The sequence below is a fragment of the Amborella trichopoda genome, chromosome 8 (assembly GCF_054954075.1).
Source record: "Amborella trichopoda isolate Santa Cruz 75 chromosome 8, AtrichopodaSantaCruz75HAP2 v2.0, whole genome shotgun sequence".
NCBI lineage: Eukaryota > Viridiplantae > Streptophyta > Magnoliopsida > Amborellales > Amborellaceae > Amborella > Amborella trichopoda.
The window spans coordinates 30,170,876-30,189,073 of NC_142343.1; the positions used below are offsets into that span (position 1 = coordinate 30,170,876).

Here is an 18,198-nt window from a genome sequence, read left to right on the forward strand (position 1 = left end):
TCACATATGGTCTTCTAAATAATATTTATTTTTAAATTTTTAATTAAATTATTTTCTAAACTACTCTTAAATTATTATTAAGTATATTAGTAAATATATTATTTGCTTTTAAGTTAACATGATTCTAAAAAATTAGAAAAACTAAAAATACAAAAATATATTATCAACTTCAAAATATGATTATAATTCTATTTTTAACACGCGTTTTGCAGTATTGATTTTTTTGAAAATAATTTTGATTATATTATTTATCACTATAATTTGTATTTAGGTTATTACTATTTTTCCCTTTTTGGTATTTTTTAATGGGTGCGGTTCTTATAAGGTTGCAACCTTAAACAATCCAATTAAGGCGCACCTTAAAATTTTATCATAACATGTAATTTTGTTGTTAAAAATTATTAGTTTTATCTTAGAATCTATTTTTATACCTAATTAGAAAATTTTAAATTCTAAAAATAGTTAAAATCGAGTAGATCTATAGATATATGAAAATCTTGAAAATGGACAGTCTAGATAATGTTTTTCAAGATGCTATTTTCGGAACTCAAAAACTTTTTTTTTTCATATTCATATATCTCGATGTCGAGATGATCGATTAGAAGGTTTTTTCAACATTAAAACAATATTTCTGATAGATGTTTTAGGTGCATCTATGATTCTATATTTTAAGGTTGCAACCTTATATAAACTTTCCCCTTTTTTAATTTTATCACTCACTTATAAGTGAGTATTAAATATGAAAATAAAAAATTTGCAAATATTAAAAATAAAATGGAGAACGAATTATTTTTTATTTTTTACATTTAAAATATACAAAAACATGTCTCATGATACACATAATAAATAAAGGGAAAGTATGTAAGGAGACCATATACTTTTGGTACAAGGCGGTCACAATTAATCTTGACCATTGGATGTAAAATTTAGTGGCTGCATTTATTTCATTGACCAAGCTTAAAGTTCAAAAGAATTTTTCTCAAACTTTGTGATACACCCAAGCTATTAGATTTCACATCGGATGGTTGTAACTTATAAGTAATTATGACATCCCTATACCCAAGGTAAATGGTCTTATGCTGGAAAATTTTTTTCTCTTTGTAAATTATAAAAGATATCATTTTTTTTGTTTACATTATTAAAACCAACTCTAAATTTTTTAAAATCTCATTCATACCCATTTTCACCATTTTTTATGCTTTTTTAAAAATAAAAATACCCTTCACGGCAGTCTTAGTTCTATGAAGTAATTGTGGTTAATCCAGACTCGTGATGATCATAGTCAAAGTGAGGGTTTAAGGCTAGAATCGTGTTTGAAGTATCACGACACTTAATACACTGTGATGGATTGTTTGACTATCACAATTTTAATTGATCCATGATAGTCAAGGCGATCATCACTGTTATTTAAGTACCGTGATGGTTCTAACGCTACCCCATTGTCACGGTCCTAATAGAACCGTGATGACTTATGCCCCACACCAACCCTCTACGACCATCAAGGTTTTGGGTTAACCGTGATGCCTTGATGGACTTAATACTTATGTTAAGGGTATTTTAGTAAAAAAAATGCTAAAAGTGTTGAAAAGGGGTATGGATGAGGTTTTAAAAAATTTGGAGTTTATTTTTAATCTAAAAAAGGGATATTTTTAATAATTTATCTAAATGATATTTTGAAGTGCCAGCTTATATATGCACAAATGTGAACCACACATATGAGTTACTAATTATAATACACTTCATTGCAAATAACACTCTAAACAAACAAGGCCACACGCTTCCTGTCACACCCCAAGAATTTACAATACTATTATTCCTGAGTTGTGACGGACAAAACATATATACATCTATTGATAGGACAAATTTACAGTGGCGAGGTCTTACTTAGTAAATAAAGAAAGCTAGCACAACAACAGTATCTTCCAAAGTTGATATTGACTAGCACTCAAAATGAATCTGTAGTTATCCTGAAAAAATGTTTACCATAGTTTGATGAGTTTGGCTACTCAGTAAGTGATCATCATATTCCTAAAAATAATCATGATTGAAAGATATCAATATTTTCCAAAATGAGATCTATTAACAGAAATGCATCAACAGTTTCACTTTCAATAAATGCATAATTTAAGTATAATCCGAGTAATTGAAATGCTTATAACACTTTTAACGGCAGTACATAATTCAAAGGATTTCACAAAATACCCTACTGGCGTCCCAAGTAGGTCACCTATATACCCCATCAGCGTCCTGATGGGTCCACTTAATTCCTATCGGCGTCCCAGATAGGTCCACTTAATCCCTGCAGGTCCACTTATACCTCACCGGCGTACCGGATGAGTCCACTTAATCCCTACCGGCGTCCCAGATAGGTCCACTTATACCTCACCGACGAACCAGATGAGTCCACTTGCATACTTAAATTATTTCTAAATCTCTTTAAACATTCGAAAGCAGCAATATCATGTACTCAACATATCACTGAAACCATTAATATGAATTTCACTTAAACCATTAATAACAGTCACTCTCTATAATATTTAAAAAATAACCAATCAAATATTTTGGGCTCAAATTTAGAAAGGTAGCAGTTTGTAAAAGCATTCTAGCATAATTGCCAATTTAATATGTATAGAAAAACTCTTATAAAAATTCAAGAATACGGAATTATCACAATTTATGGAATATCAATTCACAAATAAACATTTCACAACAATACTGTAATCAATTGCAAAAATGTCAATTTTTAAATAATAAGGCAGTCATTTGCACATGAATTTTACAATGTCTAAATATTCAAAACAGTAGAAAGAAATATCACAATTTTACTAAAAGCAGAAATATCACATTTATTTCTACCAATAGACAAGAAAAATAAATAAATTTATTTTTCTAATTTACAGCATTCAAAATTTCTAACATAGATAAAATATCACAATTTTTATTAAAAAGATTATTTTTCAAGATAATGAGGTCACGTGCGCATAAAATTTATCGGGCCTAAAATTCATGATAATAAGCATAAATACTTATTTCATTTCATTTTTAAAAAGAATGGATTATTTTTCGAGACAATGGGGTCACTTACACACAAAACTTATAAAATAAAGATCCTGGACGGAAATATCACTATTTATTAAAAACAGACTAGTTTTCAGGAAGACGATGTCACTTACCCACAATTATTTGAGAGGAAGCTTCCGATAAAAAATTCGGTTCGAGAGGGGAGTTCACTGTGTTTCGACCAGAGAGAGAGATCTCAAAATTTTGTTTTAGGGTGGGAGTGCTCACATCCCCTATTTAAATTCTTATAATGTATTATTATATTATTTTATTACGCTCTACCTCATACCTGAGGTGTCGCGTTAAAAGTCTGCTTTTATCGTACGAAAACCACGTCCGCTAAAGGACGTTGCCAGCTGCAAGCAGCAGGAGGCAAAAGCAGGCAAAAAAAAAAGTAAAGGCAAAGGCAAAATCTTTTGAAAATAGTGATGGTCCTCAAGGACCATCATACTCAAACAGAACATCACCTATTTAAAAGCATATTTTCTCCTTTTTTTTTTTTTTTTTTGAAATTTTAGGATTGTTACACTTCCACTATGCCGTATCCATGTCACAGCCACATGGAAGTGACATGGCAATGTGGGTCCATGGATTGTGGCACACATTTGGCCATTTGTGTGCTACCATCCACACGTGGAGTGTCCTTGTTTGGCATAATTATTAAAACAAAGTTTATAAAGCATTTTCCTCAAATAAAATTATCAAAACTTCTATAAAATTATGCTAAATTATTTTTAACCATTTTTTATAAAAATATCTCAATCCGGTATTCCAAAACAATCTAGTTAAGGAAATTAAGATCCTTAGGAGGCTGGGCTGTGTGGTACTCTACTTGGATCCCAGTCCACTTTCTCGGATCAAGCCAATAGGCCCATGTTTCATAGTCTTAACCCATAATATATGGTTGGACTCGTCAAAGACAGTCCAGCCTTTGGGTATTTAGTGGATTGCAGATGTACCCCTGAGGGACATGCACTCTTGTGGATGCGAGGTTTCCTCTCTATGCAAGTATGCATAGTTCTGATTCAGTAGATCTTACTTCATCATAATGGCTTCCAAGTGCGACTATCTTATGCACATGTTGTGAGCAAATTGAATACGCTTTGAGCAAATTGAGTACATTCTCTCATAGCCTAGTGCACTCACACAAGGCTTTGTTCTCATAGAGGTACTCTAATAAGATAGAATTCTCAATCCTTTCTTATATGCCCTGACTCTAACGATCAGTAGGCATTCTCACCGACCTTGGCTAGAGCCGACCCTCAAACTCTCAGTTTTAAAAAAGTCCTATATTGTTGCCTCATGACTCAAAATTTTATTGCCTCAAAAAGTTCGATTCGTAAAAGTTCCTAGCTCACTCCCATTGTGACCGAGAATCCAAGAAAAATCACTTACTCAAGGCCTTGAAAGGCCACAATTCCAACAAGGGTCACCGTTATACTTAAACGACATGCTGCATGAGATAACGTGTTGGCTAGAGCTAGGAGAACTAAAAAGAGATTAGAACAGAAGTACCTTAAAGTATAATACTACATAGGATGGTCATGACTCAAGACCATAAGTCGGTACCCTAATATTTCATCACCCTATGGCATGTGCAACCGCAGTCACATAGGAAGCCACTCTTCTGATGTGTTATAATCCAACTAGGAAGAGCTAGTGTATATATACCTTGAAAGGACCCCTATATAAAGTAGTACCATGTCCTCAAGGGTGTACCTATAATCTACTAACACCTGAGGATGTTGGGAAATTGATTAAGGTGACTTTGATAAGCCACATTATGCATCTCTACTCTAGACTATGGAATATAAGTTCATTGGTTTATTCTAGAGAATGGATCATCATTCCAGATAAACCTAATGGAATACTTGAATACCTAGATGTCATCCATAATATCTTGTTTACTCATTATTCAATTTTATTTTGTCTCCAAAGTGAGTGTTGTTTATGGAAAATGATGTAGATACTTTTTAAGAATTATTGGGATTTTTTTAGAACTTTTTAAAATAAAAAGATGTGATTTTCAAAATTATTTGGGACTAATTCCACACAAGAACAACTAGTTATGGCCCACATATGCCATCCACGTTGCCATAAATAGGCACATGGCTGCTCCCCATCAGTCCCAGACGGATAACATCAACCCAGGCTGATGACATCAGCATGATGTGGAAGGGCCTATGTAGAATTTGTTGGTTTGTTTTAGAAAGCGTTTTTGTATAGTTTGAAATAAAATTATGTTTTTTTATTTAAGTGAACAATTTTGTCACATGGCCAAATGTGTCTAAGGTTAAGAGCAAGCCTTGATAATTTGGCTTGGACCCTAAGTCTTTGATGGATATCTTATTATAGCTTACCTTTTTAAGTGGCATCATTCTATTTGCTAAAACCCATATGATATTTTTGAATGGCAACATTTGATTGGTTAAGTTTTTTTTTTTCAATTACCAAAGGGGCACGCCGGGCAATTTAGGTAAACTAAGTTGGCATATAAGAACTTTATTTAAAACCTGAGGACAATATGGTAAATTAGTCTAATGTAAGGTTTTATGAAATAATAATGGTGTGAAATATCACCCTTTCATCTTGATGGCTAGATATAGTTGCATAACTATGATCATAACTATGATCGTGATTCTCTCATATATCATAGATGATGAACATCAAGAGCCAAGACTATATCACTTAACAATGTCACATTGCCCCTTGGGGGGCTTCATTTCTCTACACACAAAAATACATCCACTTAGAGATAGAAAGAGAAAAAACGGATAGAGAGAGCTCCATGCTCCACTCTCCTTATCATTCCATCTACTTCTTATGAGCAAATATCGCTTATGGCCTTACGACCTTTCTCCGGTGTGTAGCCCATTTGGTCCTTCATACATAAGGTAATCTCATAGGCGCTATTCCTTCATTACTAGAGTATTTTCCCCATCTTTCCCTTGCTTTAGATCTCTGATTACAGGATTATTTCCATCCTTTTATGCTTGAGTGTTCATAATCTTTGGGTTCCTTGTAGAACTATCCATCCATACCATCGTATATGCATTAGTGTACAATCTTGTATCTAGACACCATTTCTCTACCATTTTATCCATCTGATTTTTTTTTAGAACTCTCTGACTTACTTCATGCATATCAACACGTATCGAGTACCATTTGAGTAACATATTTTGGAACTCTGATCCTAGAGAATTTTCCTTGTGAAACTATACTTGTATTCACTAGTGTAAAGCCATAGATTCCCATCTAGCATGATTTGTCTATACCTGATTTATGCTCACTATTTTCACCATTAAGGTTCATCTCTCTCTCTCTCTCATTTTAAAGTTCATCAAATGGTAATTAAGTGTGCATAAGCTTCTCATTGTATAAGTGATATCAGCCTTTATGTATCAAAGTCATATGTGCTATCTTCCATGGGGCAAAGTTGAGTCTCTAAAAGGTCTATTTATATCATGTGGGTACAAAAGGTTCGATCATTAATTTTCCCTTTCACACTTTGCACTTTAGTTGATGTAATCATGAGTTCATAAACGTTTTGTGTCGTGAAGAATTGATTGTGTAATGCTTGAAGCTTGTTTATATTAATGAGAAAAATATGTGTAGTCCATGTACATGTGAGTACGTAAAGAAGTTTGTTTGTTTCTCCATGTGCAATGTGTTTTATTTTATGACTTGAGGACTCTATTGTGTTGCGAATCTTTTATTTTCAATGATGTTAGAGTTTTTGTAAGTTCATTTTTGTGACTGTAACGCTGAGCAAAAGTAGTGGGTACTTGTATGTACAAGTTTTACTTTGTCATTTAAGTTAACTATTGTAGAAGAGCTAGACTCTATATCACCTTCAATTTTGGGATGTGACATTGATAGTTCCCTTGTAAAGTATCGAGGAATGCCATCAACAGAAGGTAGAATATCTTCAGTCTATTTGCGATCCTATCATTCAAAGATTTCAAGTTAAATTGGACTTATAGAAAGCTAAGTACACGCTTTCGAATCTGCAATCCATGTCTCTTTATCAAATGCCAAATGATAGTGTGAAGACATTGACGGGTTTGACAAAGATCATTTTATGCGAAGGGAATGAAGAGAAAATGAAATATCACTTACTGGCATGGTAGAATGTCTCTACAACAAAGGAAGGAGAAATGAGTATGAGAAAACTCAAGTACATGAATTTAGCTCGACATGGACATCAAAAAACTCAAGTATGTGAATTTAGCTCCAATTACTAAGTGGTGATGGTAAAATGTGCATCGGGGTATCAGTAATGGAAGGATTTGTTGGTAAGCAATTAGTTAACAAGTCGGAGACTATCAATATTAGAATTCTAGTAGCATAGAATAGAGAACGGAGAGAGAATAAGAGAGAACACAACATTTACGTGGTTCAGGTCGAAGCTTTGTGTCTACGGATCCAAAGCCCCAACCGGCTACAGCTTCACTATTTTGGATGAATGCTTACATCAATAAGTACATCTATATATAGAGGACAATCACACAATTAGAGAAGATAATTATGGTATGATAACTTGATAACCAAATAACTTGGTATAATGATGTATATTTTTATGAAAAGAGATATTCATAGCCTAACACTCCCCTTCAAATTCAAGATGCTTTGACACAAAGCAGCTGGAGTTTGAACAATACGGGAGTTTGAACAATACTAAGTTGTCAAAAAAAACGAGTAGTGATTAAATCACTGATAAATTTCAGTGGTTACCATGGTCTTCCAAATACAACCTTTATTGAGCTCTCTACTTTCTTCTAGAGACTCTCACACTAGGGTCTTCCAAGAAACAACTTTTCTTGGGCTCTCTACTTTCTTCTAGAGACTCTCACACTAGGGTCTTCCAAGAAACAACTTTTCTTGGGCTCTCTACTTTCTTCTAGAGACTCTCATACTAAGGTCTTCCAATAAACAACTTTTCTTGGGCTATCTACTTTCTTCTAGATACTTTCTCTAGAGGGTTTTCTTCTTTGAAGATTTTATCTCTCAGAGGCTTCTTTTCTTTCAAGAAGCTCTCTCTCTAAAAGAAAAGGATCATTACACAGGATGGACTAACAGAAAACTCCATCATCCAATAGGATTGAATAACAAAAAACTCTATCATTGAAATATAGGCATCTTGAACAAATAGGATCGAGTAAATTCGATCATCACACAGGATGGAGTAACGAAAAACTTCATCATCAAACGAGATCAAGTAACGAAAAACTTGATCATTAACCAGGATCGAGAAATTCGATTATCTTCATCTCCTCATTTGGAGAGGAAACTCTATTTGGAGATGAAACTCTTGATCATCAACCAGGATCAAGAAATTCAATCATCTTCATCTCCTCATTTAGAGAGGAAACTTTATATGGAGATGAAACTCTTGATCAAGGATCAAGAAATTCGATCATCTTCATCTCCTCATCTGGAGAGGGAACTCTTGATCATCAACCATCAATCATCTTCATCTCCTCATCTCCTATACTCTCCCCTTCAAGTTGGGCGTAGATGCGAATAAACACCCAACTTGCAAAATACAATTTTTTTTTTTTTTCTTTTGAGTACAATCATATAAAAAAAAATGCAAATGAAATTAGGCTTCTAGACAATAGCCCGCATCTTAAAAAATACCATCCAAATTTTTTTTATTTTTTATTTTTTTTATTTTTATTTTTTTGGAATCAATCGGTGGAAGAAGGATCTGTTGAGGAGCGGCCTCAAAGAAGATGCTCAAGGCTTAAACTATACCGGTGATGGCTCCACCACCACCAAAGACTGCTCATTCTTTTTTCAAGCACAGTCCTCACGGACACGTCTATTTTGATATAATATGGTCCCTATGAACCACGTCTTTCTACCCTTTTTATTTCTCCAAGAAACAAGGATCTCGTTCGCCGTTTTACTTTCTCTCTCTTCTGGTTTTCTAATTTCTCCTTTTTCTGGTTTCATACACTCTCTCTCTCTTCTTCTCTAGAGATGGAGCTTCGTTTCCTGCCGAATTGGACTGGACCTTCTCCGTGCGCGATTGGACGGTAGATGTAGGCTCCAACTAGATGGCTGCGATTGATGGTGGCTTTGGATAAGCGGAGATGGCAATTTCTCGAGAGACCAGGTGGCGGAGCTCCAATGCAACGATATATTCGGGCGAGTTTTTTGGGAAAAAAAAAACGAGGGCGTTGCTCATTCGAACTCGAAATCCCAAGGCGTTTACCTGAAAACAGATCTTAGGGCTCACCTGTTGGTGCAGATATGATGGTGAAGAGAATTTGATGGGTTCAGGGCGGAGATAAATTGATGGGGAAAAGCAAAAAGAATGGCTCCAGAGACTTCTCCCTCTACTTTCGACCCCATCTCTCTCTTGGGTTTCCCATCTCTATCCACCTTTTTTTTTTGGTGATGTTTCTAGTGCGTAGAATTCCCCATCTCTATCCACGTTTTTTTTTTGTGATGGTTTCTAGGGCGTAGAATTCCATGGAGCTCTGTGAAGTGTGATACCAGGTTTTGATCATCGAAATTTTAGGGTCTTTGTAAAGAGAGAACGCAATTTATCAAGCAAGGTGATCAGTTGATCACCGCTATGCCTTGCCTTCAGCCCATGTGTCTTATGTTCAAGCTTTACACGGCGTAGGGCAACAAAAAGACGGTGTTGGTATTGAAAGGCGGTGACTGAAATTTCCAGAACAAGATTCAACAAAATCAGAGATGGTGCGGCAGCTGTTACACAGAGAGTTGCAATTAGATTGAGCTTCACCGCTTCACCGATCAAATGGAGGGCTTCACCGATCAAAAAACTGGATACAAAGGCTTGAGAGACGAAATATGGTGAACCTTGTCCTGATACCATCTTAGAAAAGAATAAAGAATGGAGAGAGAACACAATAGAGAATGGGGAAAGAATAAGAGAGAACTCAAAAGTACCATCTTAGAATTCGTCGTGGTTCAGGCCGAGTTATTCATTGTGTTGCGGTTCTGTCCGAATTCTTGGAGGTTTAGATCGAAGCTTTACGTCTACATATTCAATACCCAACCGGTTATATGTTTATTATTTTAAATGAATATTTATATCAATAAATAAGTACCTCAATAGAGAATAATCACATAATTAGATAAAATAATTATAATACGATAACTTGATAACTAAGTAACTAATTCTCTATCTTCTAGATATCTAACATTATCGAGAGATATATCCTAACATCCATAATGATGTATATCTTTATGAATCGAGATATCTATATCCTAACAATCAATAAATCGGCTCATGCTAAAATAAGAAACAAATCTTTTTTATTTTTAAAAGTCTAATGAAAAAATAAGGTAAAAAATATGGATCGACAAAAATACTTCTTGTACAGATATCGCCAATGCATTAGACTAGGCTAAAAAATTCAAAGTAAAAAAATTGGATAAATATATGTTGCATTTGTATTATAGTTTTCTAGCATAATAGCTTAATAATAATCCCAATAACATAAAATAGCACGGTAGCTTAACAATAATCCCAATAATGTTTTTTAATTAAGTATAGAAGTGCACTATGATCCCTAGAGCATATAATTTTTGTTCTCATTTTTGTTAAATGAGTAATATTAAAAGGTCTTGTCCTCTCATACAATATCTTGAAGAAGAAGCTTCAATCAGGGTAGGGCAACAATTGCGACATTATTGGTCTGTATTTAGAGAGAAAGAAACCTTGGCAAAATTTGGTATTATTGTTTTTATAGAAAGAAATAAACCCTACGGCTCAAGTGGAGGAGCTGATTTTACAGATTATAGAGAAAGAAAGAAACTCTAACTATGCATGCATTGTTGGCAGAGATTTGGGTACTCATTTTTAAGGCTCGAGCAAGATTTGGAAAGGCAAGAAGAGATGGTGGAACTAATTTTAGAGAGAGAAAGAAACCCTAACCATGCTCTGTTTGTAGATATTTGGGTACTCCTTTTTTGAGATCGGGCAAGATTTGGAAAGGCAAGAAGAGAAGGTGGAGCTGATTTTAGAGAGAGAAAAGGAAGAGGTGATTTGTTTTCATCTATAATCTGTAATTTCTCTTCTTAACTATACGTTTTTTTAGAAAGCATGAAAATAGAAATACACAAACACGAAAAAAAAGAAGGGAAAATTATAAAAGAAGGGAAAATTTCTCTTCACCGCATTTTCTGCTTTCACTCTCTCTCTCCACCGATGACCAAGCACCGTTTTCACCGAAGAGCTTTCTTCGCTGCCTCCTTCCAAGCATGCACCATCTTCCACCGGCTCTCTATTTTCACTGTGTTGCTCATTTTTTCCCCGTAGTGCTCTCTCTGTCTTCAAGATTTACCCTCAAACAGGCTCCCTCAAACCAGGCGAATTTGTGGAGCTCGATTTTAGCCCTAAATCAACCCATAGGTATAAAATCTGAGAAATAAAAAATTGAATGTGGAGCTCGATTTTAGGGCTTGAAACTGTTTTCTTTTGTATAAAAAATTGAATGTGGTACATTTAGGGCTTGAATGTTTTTTATAGTTATAGATTTTGTTTGAATCTGTTTTCTTTTGTATAAAAAATTGAATGTGGTATATTTAGGGCTTGAATGTTTTTTATAGTTGTAAATTTTTGTTTGAAACTGTTTTTTTTTATATAAAAAATTGAATGTTGTATATGTAGGGCTTGAATGTTTTTGGTAGTTGTAAATTTTCGTTTGAAACTGTTTTTTTTGTATAAAAAATTAAATGTGGTATATTTAGGGCTTGAATGTTATTTGTAGTTGTAAATTTTTGTTTGAAAATGTTTTCTTTTGTATAAAAAATTAATTTAGGGCTAGGGTTTGAATGTTATTGATAGATGTAAATTTTTGTTTGAAAGTGTTTTTTTTTTTTTTTTGTATTAAAAATTGAATGTGTTATATTTAGGGCTTAAATGTTATTGATGTAAATTTTTGTTTGAAATTGTTTACTTTTGTATAAAAAATTGAATGTGGTATATTTAGGGCTTGAATATTATTGATGTAAATTTTTGTTTGAAACTGTTTACTTTTGTATAAAAAATTGAATGTACTATATTTAGGCTTGAATGTTATTGATGTAAATTTTTGTTTGAAACTGTTTACTTTTGTATAAAAAATTGAATGTGGTATCTTTAGGGCTTGAATGTGCCATCTTAGCAAAGATGGGACTCATTGTGAAGTTAGTGGTACAAAATATTGACTAGCTCGTTACAGAGAAGGTTAGGATTATAGAGTTGTCATTTTTACAAAAAAACAATGAAAAAAAGATAAAATCAGAGAGATTATTTATTCTCTACTGACTGGAATTGTGTTCCTTTTGTTGTCAATTATGATATGAATAATCTATCATATTATTCTTGTTAACTTTAGTTTATTAAAAAATAAAATTATGTGTAGCTCTTGTTATTTTGTAGGTTATATACCCCCAACAATATGCATACCTCCTGTTAAAATTTAATTGTAGCTCTTTGAAAAAAAATCTAATAGCTTGCTAAACTTCTGTAAGTTTTAAGGTTATTTTTAAGATGTTGTAATGCAATGTATAGAGTGTAAATTTTTACAAATATTGTGCAAGGCAAAAGAAAATGGGTGATAACAGATTGGGTTATTGTATTTATGGCGGAGAACTCCGAATAAGTGTCGATGGGATTTTGGATTATATTGGTGGTTATGCATGTACATTTATGATTGACAGTAGTACTAGGTTAGATGACATACGAAAATACATAGCAGAGCGATTTTCACTTGACATCCACTTAATATCTTTAAGATACTTTGTCTTGAGAAATAAAAGATTTATTGTGAACCTATACAATGATGACGATATTATTAGGATGTTGAACGTCTATAAAGGTGAGAATGAAGTGCTTGTCTATGTATTTGATGGAAGTGAACGTAAGGATGGAAGTACTTCACATAATACCATGACAGTCGAAGAGGTCAGACTGCCACAATCCTCTAATGTTTTAATCTCAGTCTCCGAACAAAGCATTGCACCAAAGGTGCTTAGTACTTGGGAGAATGCACTTTCTGGGATAGGGCAGCAGTTTAAATCTTTAGAAGACTTTCTAAAAGCCCTTAGCAAGTTTGTTATAGCAAACCATTTCATACTTCGTTTTATTAAAAATGAGGGGTATCGCGTAAAGGCAAAATGCAAGGGTGAATGATGCAAATGGGAGATATATGCTGGAAAGCTTGGCAAGACGAATGTTTTCATAATCAAAACATCGATAAGAGATCACTCATGCAATATTGGGACAAGCAGTGATGTATAGAGAAGAGCTTTACAAAAATTTGTTGTATCATTTATCAAGGATAAATTAAGTGACACTGCACATTACAAGGCCAGAGAAAGCATGATTGATTTGCCTCGAGATTATGGATTAGAATTACCATATTAGAAGGCTTGACGAAGAAAAAAAAACGGACATAAAAGACATACATGGTTCGCAAGATGAGGCATACAACCAATTACCAGCATATGTAAACTGTGTGATAGAGACAAATCCTGGTAGTTATGCGACAGGACAAGTATGACCAGGTGATAGATTTCGTTGATTGTTCTTAAGTTTTTATGGGTCAATATATGGCTTCAAAAATTGATGTCGTCCACTTATATTTCTCAATGGGACATCATTGAAGGCATGGTACCTTGGGACTCTACTTGCTGCCAACTCACTCGATGGGGAAAGGCAAATGTTTCCTATTGCATTCACAATTGTGGATGCCAAAAATACAGATAATTGGTTATGGTTTATGGAATTGTTAAAAGTTGCTGTTGTGACGGATCGTGAAATTATTTTTTTATTAGATAGATACCCTAGTCTAGTTGATACTGTGTGTCAAGTCTTTGAAAATGCTCATCATGCCTTCTGTGAGCATTATTTAGCGGAGAATTTCAAGAAAGAAACAAAACACATACCTAATGATGTTAAGAAGGCAATTGTATGTACCTTTATCAGTGCATGTAGAGCATATAGGCAGCAATAGTATTTTGATAAGATGATGGAAATTATATCACTTTCTGAGGACGTATTCCAGTGATTCATGGAAGCCTCACCAAACCGTTGGGCCACATCACAGTTCAAGGGTAATCGATATGACCAAGTAACAACTAATGTGGCTGAGTCATATAACAAGTGGATTCTAGAAGCACGAGATATGCCAATTCTCCAATACGTTGATTTGATTAGAAGACAAATCATAGAATTCATGGCCACTCGCAGCTTGAAAGTTGAAATTTGGACTACAACACTTACCCCAAAAGCACAAAACGAACTAAAAAATGTCATAAAACAATCCCTTTCCGTGAGAGTCACTGTGGCAACAAGTGGAGCAGTTTATGAAGGTAGGGGTGATCGCATAAATTACAAGGTAAATATTATTACACGAGAATGTGAATGTCAAGGTTGGCAAATAACAGGTTTGCCTTGCAAGCATGCTTGTCAAGCTCTTCAAGTAATGAATAGGGATCTTGTTGACTATTTTCAAGAATATTTCACAGTTGCAAAATTTCGTGAAACATATTCCGTAGCTATCATGCCAGTTACCTTGAGGGACTTGTCTAGGCATAGTTTACGTGGACAGCTTCATCTAGAGGGAGTAAGAGTACTTCCACCTCACTCAAGGTGTCCCCCTGGCTGACCTAAAAAGAAGCGCATCGAGTCACAAGAAGTACCAGTGCGACCTATTCACTGTAGCCGGTGCAAAGGAACTAGTCATAATTGGGCAACTTGTAAAGCACCTACTTGAACTTTATTTACATTTTCTTTTCTTTTTAATTTGATTGATGTAATTGTACTTATAGTTGTGTTCATTTTGGTTAAAGAAGCATACTTTACTTACATTTTCTTTTCTTTTCTATTTGATTATTGTTATTGTACTTGTAGTTGTGTTGATTTTGGTTAAATAAACATACTTTATTTACATTTCCTTTTCTTTTCTATGTGATTGTTGTTATTTTACTTGTAGTTTTATTTATTTTGGTTAAAGAATCATACTTTACTTACATTTCCTTTTTTGTAATTGTGTTTATTTTTTATTAAAGAAGCATACTTTCCCTTTGTCAATTCATATGTTTTGCACATGTAAACTCTAATACTATAAATACATAATAGTGATGCAAGACCCAGATCCGTCAAGTGGAACAAGGGGCCCATCCACTTCCTCTGATCAAAGGGAAAAGGTATGATACTCAATTTACTTTAGTTCATGATTTAAATTAATTAGACAATTATTATATTGTTAATAAATATTGACATATTTTATTGAATCTATTTCAGAACAAAAACAACTTTCGTATTAATGAATCAACTAAGACCCAGGGAAAATGGGAGCTGGATCCATAACAATTAGTTTTGGTTGAAAAAACCAATTTGATATCCTTGAAAGACATAGGGGTCATACATATCCATTGCAGTTTACTGAAGGCCTTCATTGGAAAATGATGCAAGGTGACTAATACCTCACGATTAACTGTTGGTGAGATGACTCCAACCCTATACGATGGGTTGCACATATTATGGATACCTATGACAGGCCAGCCTGTAACAGGCATAAGACCTAAAGACTACATGGCTTTCATCATGGACTTTTTAGGAGTTTGCCCTATTGGTGATAAGTTGAACCGACTTAAATATACTTGGTTGAGGGATTTGAGCAACTATCGAAAAAACTTACCAAATTAAAATTGCTTCAACACACTAGAGCTTATATCTTGTATTTAGTCGGCACAACTATATTTGCTGATGCATCTAAAAGAATGACACTAACAATTTACCTGCAACTGTTTTGAGATCTCGATGAGGCAGGAAAGTATGCATGGGGTGCAACAACACTTGTATTCTTGTATCGTTCCTTATCTAAGGTTGTGGACAGGAATACACATTTTAGTTGGTCAACAACACTACTACAGGTAACTTGTAGTGTTGTTTATTGCTATATTTTTACATTCTAGTTATTTCTAGCTATTGTTTATTGCTATATTTCTACATTGTAGCTATGTCTTTTGCAGTGTTGGATCTATGAGCATTTTCCAGCTCTAGCCAGCAAGCCTACAACTATCACTATAGAAATGCCTAGAGCTTCCGAATGGAATAAACAACCATGCAAGAAAGACCCATTAACAGCATTTGATGACATCTCAATTGACATGGTTTGTTACTTGCTAGTGTATATGTAATTGTAAATAAATACAAATACAAATAATTTATAATTGTTTTTTGCTCTTGTGTAGGTGACTTGGCAACCATATGAGGAGTACAATCCACGAGATACATTAAGTAAAGAAAATGCATTGTGCCGATCATATTTGATATGTTTCAACATTGTAGAGTTTTATATGTCTGATCGTGTATTGCGACAATTTGGGATGATGCAAGCGATTCCTGTTGGGCCACCCAAGTGGGATAGGAGGGAAAATGTCGGCGTACATCCCACAAGTTGGATTGAAGCGACTGATGTCAACGAGAAAGCAACATTGTCAGGGCAGACGTGGATAAATATGGTGGAATGCTTACAAATGAATATATGAGCTGGTACAACATGTTCACCCATAGATATAAAAATACTCCAATGTACCCCCCCTCGCAATCGCAATCAAGTTATATAAATACTCCCAAGTGCCCCCCCTCGCAGCCGCAATCCCAATTACCCCCCCTCGCAAGGCATCAGTCAGAGAGGACATTGATATATTATGTAATTTATGTATTTTCTTTTTTATTGACTTAATATGCATTCAAAATAATTTCTGATTTTGTTTTTCATTGTCTACTTGCAGTGATTAACCTGCATAGGGATTTTACAAGCTGCACTTAGGGGTGAAGTATTAGTAGGTGAATCAAGACAATACGTACAAGCGGCACATGATTTGCTATTACAAAATACTCTTATAGAGACAAATGCCGAGGAGAGGGTGGAGGGAGATAGTGGAAACGAGCGTGAAGAGAGAAATGATAGAGATGATGAAAGCGATAGCGATGAGAGAGAGAGTGGAGACGATGAACTTGTTAGCGAGGAGAGAGATGATGATAGAGATGAGGAAAACGAGTCTGAGGAGGAAGATGAGAAAAACAAGACTAAGGAGGGAGATGAAAGTGACACTGACGAGGGAGATGAAACGAGAACAAAAAGCAGCTATGACAAAAGCAGAAGCCTGCAAATTCAAATTCTGCCAACCTTACAAGAGGAATCAAGAAGGCATACAAGATCACAAGGAGATGGAGATGTCCAGGCAAATGTAAAAAGAACGGGTATTACAAGCTGGCCAAAAAAATGGTTGAGGCGAAAAAAGTGATTCAGTTGTATCTTTCAATTAATATATATTTTTGTATTTTGAAGTAGCCAGCTAATGAAATGTATCATTGTAATAGTTTTTGTACTTTGAAGCTACTATATCAAGTAGCCAGCTAATGAAATGTCCCCTTACATATATATATATATCCCTGTTAGCTAAAGTCCAATTTTGCAGGCTTTAGTGGCTAATAACGAGCATCCAGTATGGGTTATTTAGATTGTATTCAAAACTTTAGCCAAAATTCAGTTATTGTAGAAGAATCTTTGAAAGTTAATAAAAATAAAGTGATGTTTGAAAGAGAAGCAATTTGAAACCTTTGTGAAATTTTGTTGAGTTATAGCAATAACAATGAAATTGCATCAAATGACAATGTAAAAGAGTACTGCTTCACCTAGGAAGCTGTATCTTCCTGCAGCTGAACAATCATTGAAATCACAGGGGCAGTCCGGTAATATATTGGGCCGCTCCGGTGATAATGAGGGGCAGTCCGGCACCTTAAAGGCACGGTTCGGCGATCACTAGCAGTAGGCTGACACTTAATGGGAACAGTCCGGTGAAAGGTTGGCTCAATCCGGTGATCACTAGGAGCAAGCCGACACTTAATGGGGGCAGTCCGACGAAAAGTTGGCTCAATCCGGCAACTATTGGGGCAATCCGGCGTCTGGTCAATTGAAAGACCGGTTCGGCAATCCTCTAAGGGCACTTCGACACTTTGGGCCTTCGGTCCGGCGTTTGTCTTAGGCAATCCGGTGATTGAACTCACTGGAAAATCCAATCCGGCACTTCAAAGGGGTAGTCCGGCAATATGCTCTGTCAGTCCGGAAATTCATGGGGGCAGTTCGACGACTATAT

At 34.8% G+C, this 18,198-nt stretch overlaps 2 long non-coding RNA genes across 11 annotated transcripts; one reads left to right on the plus strand and one right to left on the minus strand.

Moving 5' to 3' along the window:
• Positions 1–1,827: 1,827 nt before the first annotated feature.
• LOC148781007 (uncharacterized) lies at positions 1,828–11,541 on the minus strand. 2 transcript variants are annotated; one of them, XR_016061012.1, is made up of 3 exons: positions 11,219–11,359; positions 9,988–10,077; positions 1,828–1,967 (listed from the first exon to the last, which is right to left on the minus strand). It is a non-coding gene; the product is annotated as an uncharacterized LOC148781007 (long non-coding RNA). The 2 variants fall into 2 exon arrangements; XR_016061011.1 differs by lacking the exon at positions 1,828–1,967 and adding an exon at positions 8,888–9,783 and having other exon boundaries at positions 11,219–11,541.
• On the plus strand, positions 10,534–17,483 carry LOC18423658 (uncharacterized). Of its 9 annotated transcripts, none has more exons than XR_002282960.2 (6): positions 10,534–11,084; positions 15,170–15,237; positions 15,848–15,966; positions 16,066–16,206; positions 16,288–16,748; positions 16,831–17,483. It is a non-coding gene; the product is annotated as an uncharacterized LOC18423658 (long non-coding RNA). The 9 variants fall into 9 exon arrangements; XR_016061006.1 differs by having other exon boundaries at positions 10,655–11,084; positions 15,335–15,966; XR_016061010.1 differs by having other exon boundaries at positions 10,690–11,084; positions 15,863–15,966; positions 16,288–16,588.
• Positions 17,484–18,198: the final 715 nt, after the last annotated feature.